The 7,860-nt window shown below is 37.2% G+C and overlaps 1 protein-coding gene across 1 annotated transcript in view; it reads right to left on the reverse strand.

Annotated features, from left to right (window-relative positions):
- Positions 1-7,860, reverse strand: part of pcxb (pyruvate carboxylase b) — a 224,751-nt gene that overhangs the window by 59,154 nt on the left and 157,737 nt on the right. The gene's annotated exons all lie outside the window — the stretch shown is intronic.

The following is a 7,860-nucleotide window of genomic DNA, read 5'->3' on the forward strand; positions in this document are numbered from 1 at the left end:
AAAACAGGCTACTCTTTCCTTCCCATGTGGATTTATAGGTCTTGAACAATCATGACTCTGTCACCAGTTCACTAGTTGTCCTTCCTTGGATTACTTTAGGTAGGCACTAACCACTGCATACCATGAGCACCCCAGAAGACCTGCCGATACTCCGACCTGTGCTTTTTACCCGTCACATTATGGCCTGCCTTACACATTCTTATGCTTTCCCATTTTCCCATTTTTTAGCACATCAACTTTTTGAACTGGCTGTTAACTTTCTGTCTAATATGTCACTTCTTGATACTGTAGGTGCCAATATAAGGAGATAATGTTATTCATTTCACCTGTCAGTGCATTTAATGTTTCTCTGACCAGTGTGTCATATAAGTTATATGCCTTACATCAGGCTTATTTTTATTACCTCTTTACTTTAAGTATTATTATCATTTGTTCGGCTAAAATATGCGCTTCATAAATATGTAAAGTACTGGAGCAGTGCTTCATAACAGCGTTCTTTGGAAACAAATCTCTAGCACTTTAGCTGAAGAGCATTCAATTCCATGCTCTGGTAGAAAGTCAATACATTAAACACAGCAATAAGGAGATAAGATGACAGGTGAGCATGAAAGAATAACTGTCAAGATAAAGTTTAAAAACAAAAAAATGCAAACACAACAGCATCAAACTAATGAGCCATTATAACTGAAGATTTTACACATTTATTTTCTTTCATTCTCTCAAGATAAGGTCATGGGTTCTGATGTAAGACTTGAATAGATTTGGCAGTAATGCCTTATTAAAGAGCCCCAGAGTGAGTACTTTTTAAATAAATTGTTGTTGCATAGTCAAAACCAAATGCACACACACACACACACACACACACACACACACACACACACACACACACACACACACACACACTATTATTGTTATAATAACACATTATAATGTTATTGGGAAAAATAAGATGTGCACCAGCTCACACATGTGTTGGAGAAACTGTATGTGGCATAGTTTGAATGTATATTTTTTTTTACATCAGCTTCAGACATGCATCAAGCATGAAACAAGGAGAAAGTAACTGTAATAAGCACAAGACAGTGGGTGATAAAGTGAGACTGCTACAAAATGGAAGCACAAAAAGAATGAAAGGACGAGATGGTGACAGGAGGAGATGTATGATGACGCAGATGAAAAGAGCTGATGAGGCAGAAGCTGAAGGCATGTGATCAAGCCTCAAGCGCCTTTCATCCTGGAGCACTTAACCTGCTCTCTATAGCCGGCTGTTAAATCGACACTGAAGCCAGGCATCACTTATGAAGACTAAAGTGGAGCTAATGGGGGGAATGAGAATTTGATGACTGACATCAATAATGGAAAAAGACACAGTCTACGTTGTTACACATTCAGCACACCTGTCCAGATGTACTGTAGCACATAACTAGGCACAAACATATGTGTGTGTCTGTATGAGACATGTTTTTATTTATCTTGGTTAAAACCAAATGGATAAGAATGTCTGACTTGACAGTGAAGAAATGCTTGCCTCTCTGGGAGATCGTGAGTTTGAATCCCAGCAATACCACAAGGAGTCTCTGGAAGGGAATAGCCTGCTGTTTCTCCCCTCCGAATCATGGGATTCTGTTAGCTAATGTATGTGGAAGAGAGTAAATAGCACCTTACTTTGGGTGTATCTTACACAACTCTGTGACTCAACTTAAGCAAAAAAAAAAGGTGCATTTGGCTGGCTTTACATGTCTTAGAAGAAGCACGTGTTAGCCTCAATCATTCTCTAGGTGGCAGCTGTTGTATGAGAGGAAGTGGCTGGTTGGTGGATGTAAATTGATAATCGTCAAAATTTTGGACAAAAATAGAATAAACGATAGGCATAGCAATAATTATTTGAACTATATCATTAAAAGATTCCAAAAGTAAAAGCAATCACATAGCATTGGCATGAAGTACTTTTTAATAAATCCATGTTTTGATTTTTGTTTTTGTTTATTTACCTGAAGGGTAGATTCATTTATTTGTGTGGTTACTCAGATTAATATTGCAGTAAAAATCCTATTACATACTGTAGATTCATACACCTACGTACGTGTGTGTGTGTGTGTGTGTGTGTGTGTGTGTGTGTGTGTGTGTGTTCGAATGCATATGGCATATGCATATTCTTCCAAGCATTTCCTCTCTGTGCTGTTCAAGGTACTGAAATGGCAACAGCACGTAATTGTTACGTCATGGCCAAACACTCAGCTTTAAATAGTCCATATTATACAATTTAGTCCATTTATATTAAATATAACCTGCCAAAATAACTGTTCTCAGCATGCACTACAGTGAATGTTTATTTCATTGCAATAACATGCTCACAGACTTAAAAACGCTGGGTTGTTTTTTCTACCCAAGCGCTGGGTTGTCTCTGTTGGGTCATTTTTCTGGGTTATTTACAGAGAATTGGGTAGTTTTTGTGTAACCCAGCTGCGGGGTTGAAGTATGGTTGGCTCCTCCCCCAAAGTTCACCGGTGGATTCAGCGGCTGTGTCAGCTTCGTGTCTTCTCTTTTGAGCTAAAAATTCTTTTTCTATGAACATTTAATAGGATGTTGTTTATTGCATATATGTATGGTTTGCAAAACTTGGAAGTTTTTTTTTTAATAGACCAGTATATCAAGGTAAATTAACTGTTTAATAGACATTTTTACAGATTCACTGTAAAAAAAAAAACATGTCTTCAAAAACATAGTGTTGTACCAATGTATGATTAAATTATTAATATTCTGCTTAACATTTGGAAACTTTACAGTTTATAGTTTATACAAAATTAACATTAACAAAACACTTCCCAATGAGCTCAAAGATGTTTAAAAAATGTAGACTAGAAAGAAAAACACCTTGGTCGGAGTTTAATGGCTATTTTCCAATAAAAATAATTATTTTGTTAAATGTTTGCTGAGGTTTTTCCTTTGATATACAACACATTAATATGGAGCTGAAAAAACATTTACGGATTAGGCAAACTAAGACTAACTCGACACTTACAATTTATGGTTTGTTATTTTAAAAGGGTGATTAAACTTAGATATAAAATGCACAAAATATGAAATCCAAAAGACCTGATAATAAAGTTCTCACATTTAAAATTGCATTAAATATAATACATATCCCTGATTCAAGGCACCCACTTAATGCTTATATTTATAACCATGCATTTCCTTTAAGTGCTGCTCACAGCAAGGTGCTTTTAGAGTTGGATTAAATTTGATCCCCGGTGTTGATTCATGACTTCCAAAGTCAGATCGTCGATCTGCTCTGATTTCATACGTAACAGAAAGAAGTTCTTGTACCTTAAGCTGATTTCCCCCACACTTTCTCTTCTCTATTGCTGTAATGAGCTTTTGATCAAGTGCCGCTTGACTCACAACAACATCTTCTGCCACCAAGACAAATATAGAGAGCCAAAATGAGTCAATGCACACTCACACGTGATCACAGCAAGGATCCTTCTGTTAGGCGTAAAAATAAGCAATTGAAAACATTTAAGGTCTAAATCATTAATACATTAAGGTGGTGGGTCTGAGTAATGTTGCTGTGGTGATGACTGTAAACATTGTGACGGGTGTGAGAGTGTTTCAGGTAAAATCCTATATGTATGCAACAGATACATATGAACATAAAAACTCATTATGGATCTGGTGAGGATGTGCAAGCAAATAAACACATGCAGCTTGGCTAATTAGCACACAGCTAGTACAAGATCAACCTCTGGTTCACACATGTAGGCGAATGCAGAGTATAATACCACAATATTTGTTTCAAACGTTTTAAAATATGCAATCATGTTCAAAAGTTAATACTCCCTCTTTCAATGTACTGTAATATATTTTTGAATAAAAACATAATAAAAATTATCTGATTAAATACAACCTCAGACAAACAACAACAACATAAAACTTTTTTCACCATGCCATTATTTATTTAACAATAATTAAGTAAAAAAAAAAAAAACATAATAAAAATAACGCAATAATAAAATAATATAAAAATATAAAATAATAAAAAAACGCAATACTAGGTAACCCTTGATTCAACAGCCTGTAGGCCCACCTTCATTAGCAATAACTTGAAGGAACCATTTTCTCTATGCTTCTATTCATCTCTCACAGCATTGAAGGAATTCCGGGCCATTCTTATTTACAACGTTGATTAAGTTCAATGGGGTTTTGGGGAATTTGCTTATACACAGCTCTCTCAAGCTCTCCCCACAACATTTTTTTGGCCATTCCAAATCATTTATTCTTTTATTTTCTTTTCAGACATTCTGAAGATTTACTGGTGTGCTTTTGATCATTGTGCTGTTGCATGACCCAATTTCAACCAAGCAATAGATCGATGTTGGATCAACAATTGCTTTTCTAAAACCACTGCTTATGTATTTTCCATCTTGGCATCCACACCTGCATTCTAAAGACCAGCAAACCCAAAACTTCTGCTTTAATAGAAGTCTTCACACCTGCTGAGGATCAATTAATCAGAGGCTGATGATTAGCATCACCTGGCTAATACTTACCCTCTTAAATCATATGGAAGGCAGAAAATGGGTTATTGTTACATAAATAATGGCATGGTAAAAATGTACATGTTGTTTATTTGAGGTGGTATGTGCCTAATACTGAGACCCGCTATGATCAAATGTTATCATGTTTTTACACAAAAACACATATAATGGCAAGTAATAACTTTGTAACATGACTGTATGCACCCTATTAGCCTACAGGTCGAGTTTTGATCATTATATTATTATATAGTATTTATTTTATGTTACTAATTCTGCAAATTCTCAAAGATTCTTATAAAAACATACCAGCAAATCATTAAAAAGACCTGTATGGAGTTAACCTAAGATTGTTGATTATTTTTTTCCCAGCGCACAAGAACTTAGAAGCACAGTACTCTATGTGGTGTGAAATAATTCCTTTGTAGATGAAGGTGGTAGAGGTTTGTCAATGCAGGGATTGTGTGGATACCTAGGGTTACCTAGTGTAGGGATTGTCTAGATACCTTGTTTAAAATTGTTTTTATATATCTAAGTATTTTCACAAAGTTTTTTTTTTCTTCTGGTCATCAATTCATTTAAACTTAATCATCCAAACAGAAAATGTGTATTTTCATGGTAGCTGTTTATTCCAATACATTATACGGCCAAACATACAGCATGTATAGGCACATGACCACCACTCCTGTATGCATTTACTGAGCATCTCTTTTCCATTATCTTTGTTATTTTAATAACATCCACTCTACTGAGAAGCTTTGACTTGCCCATTTAGCCACAAGAGCAATAATAAGGTCAGGCAGTGTTGGGCAAGGACAGCCTGGCACCATAATCAGCCCTTCAGGTCAATCCAAATGTGTTCAGTGAGGTTGAGGTCATGGCCACAACCATGTGGTTCTTTCAAAGCAAATTTGAAAATCATGGAGTTCACTTTGTGCACAGGGGCATTGTTTGCATATAACCCCTTAGTTCCAAGGAAGAAAAACGGTAATGCTACAACATACATTCTTGTTTTTTTGTATGGCATGTGCTTTAAATTTTGTTTCAACAGTTTGGGGAAAAAACCCCATACAGGTGTGATTGTTAACTCTACACAAAGCTTCGTCCATGTTATTAAGAAGTCTGGTGTAAGTAAGAAAAATGCTTTTTTTTTAGTTTTGTTTGTGCTAAAAGAAAGAACTGCTTTAGAACTAAAGACCTATTGGGGACGTCTTGAGTCTTGAGTTTTAAAGAACCTTTACAGATGACCTGAGGTCTAGTCCTCAATCCTCCTCTGGGTAGCTAATGACTAATATAAGCAAAACGTTTTATGCTAATCTAAGGGATGGCCAAACAATATAGAGTATAACTTACTGTTCTAATTTAAAATAAAGTAATAATAAAAAAAACATAGAGATACAAGAAACAAGTCATTGCTGGTTCAAAAAATGTATGCATTCAAACACAAAATGTAACTTTAGCTATATAGAGTACAGTATGAATACAAATATGAATAATATTTGCCACAAAAATAACAATAACTTATTTTGCCAACAAAGCAAAAGTTTTAAACAGTAGCAACCTCCTTGATCTTGTAAGTCTAAATACTCCAAGATACATTAATTGCAAGGGTAAAAAGTGACGTGACAAGTTTTTGACAAGTTTCTAAGGGAAAAGAACTTTTTCAAAGAAATCAAACTTAATGAAGCTAGAGAATGAAAAATAATCCTTTAAATTAAACAAGAAGGGACTGAAAGTCGACTTCTCATACAGTACTTTTCTACCCTTCTTCTCTTTCATTATTGTGTGTGTGTGTGTGTGTGTGTGTAAACTTGCCTCAACAGTGTAAATGTAAATTTGAGCACTGTTCATACATCATCTATTCCAATATGAGCTAATAAGGCAAGACAAATATACAGAGCCACAGCACAGAGAGACGACTTACTGATACAGTAAACTGATACCCAAACTACTAACACACACAGTCTCACACACACACACACACACACACACACACACACACACACACACACACAGATATTATACTCGTTCATGGCGACATGCCAGTGTGGAAACGTGACTAGCACACACACATACACACACACACACACAGGCATGCACAGACAGACTAAACTCTAATTAGACATGAGTATCCAGCTACAGAGGGATCCTCGGTGGGGAGTCTTGAATCTCAGCTTCTCTGAAGTGCTGCTTTATCTACCCGCTCGTCCTTCGCTCTTTCCCTTCCTGTTCTGCACTTATCTCTCAATTTTGCCCTTCTATCGCTCTTCTCCTCCACTCTTCAGTCAAATACTGCTGGAAGTGTTCTCCCTCTCTCCCTCTCTTCCTCTCTCTCTGCTCGCTCTAACCATTCCTCTCTCTCTCTCTCTCTCTCTTTCTGCCCCCTCCCTCTCTCCCTCTCTTCCTCTCTCCCTGTATCAGACGCTTTAACAGATGCGCCGAGCACAGTTGCTTCTCTCTCTTTCTCGCGCTCGCTATCGCACTGCCCCACTTGCAGACTTTCGTAGGTGGGGGGAGGAAAAATGGCAGAACCAACTCCTAGCAACAAACAAATGAAACGAATGAAGCCAGGACAAGTGGAATAAGAGAACGCAAAATATGGATGGGAACTGCTAAAAATAACTGCCACGCCAAAGACTGCCTTGATAGCATCCATCATGTCTCTTTTCTTTTTCATCTATCCTCTTTCAGGATACCTGTTCTGATCTACGGGATTAAAAATGACTTAAAATTCAATCAACGGCAGAGGAGAGAGACGGAGGGATGAAAAAAGAGGGGGTTTGTCCTCTAAACAGATTCAACGTACAGCTGGTGAGAGCAAGATTGAGGGATCGTTAGAGAGAGAGAGAGAGAGAGAGAGAGAGAGAGCGAGCGCCTGCAAGAGAGAGTGTCTCTTTTTCTTTTAAAGGAAGTGACTCGTCTGACTTTGCTGTCTCTCGGGACTATTCTTCAGTCAGGGGTCAGTGAGTCTAGTAAACAGGTTAGTATGTGTGTGTGTGTGTGTGTGTGTGTGTGTGTGTGTGCGCGCTTTGCATGTCATCATATTTCATGAGAAGGTGCCAGTAATCTGTAAAAGAGGTCAATTATGGGAATTATACATATATGTGTATGTGTTTGTGTGTGTGTGTGTGTGTGTGTGTGTGTATGTCTGTTGGTTTCAAGAATATTGAACCATACCTATTTTAAACGTATAGTACTGTTCTTCTTTCTTGTATTCTTGCTACACACACACACACACACACACACCCTGCTGTCTCTATGGCACACTGGCGGAAGGTTGGCTGATGAGCACAAGATGATTGACAAGTTGGAGAGCACAGGGCTG

Source organism: Clarias gariepinus, chromosome 1 (genome assembly GCF_024256425.1).
Source record: "Clarias gariepinus isolate MV-2021 ecotype Netherlands chromosome 1, CGAR_prim_01v2, whole genome shotgun sequence".
Lineage (NCBI taxonomy): Eukaryota > Metazoa > Chordata > Actinopteri > Siluriformes > Clariidae > Clarias > Clarias gariepinus.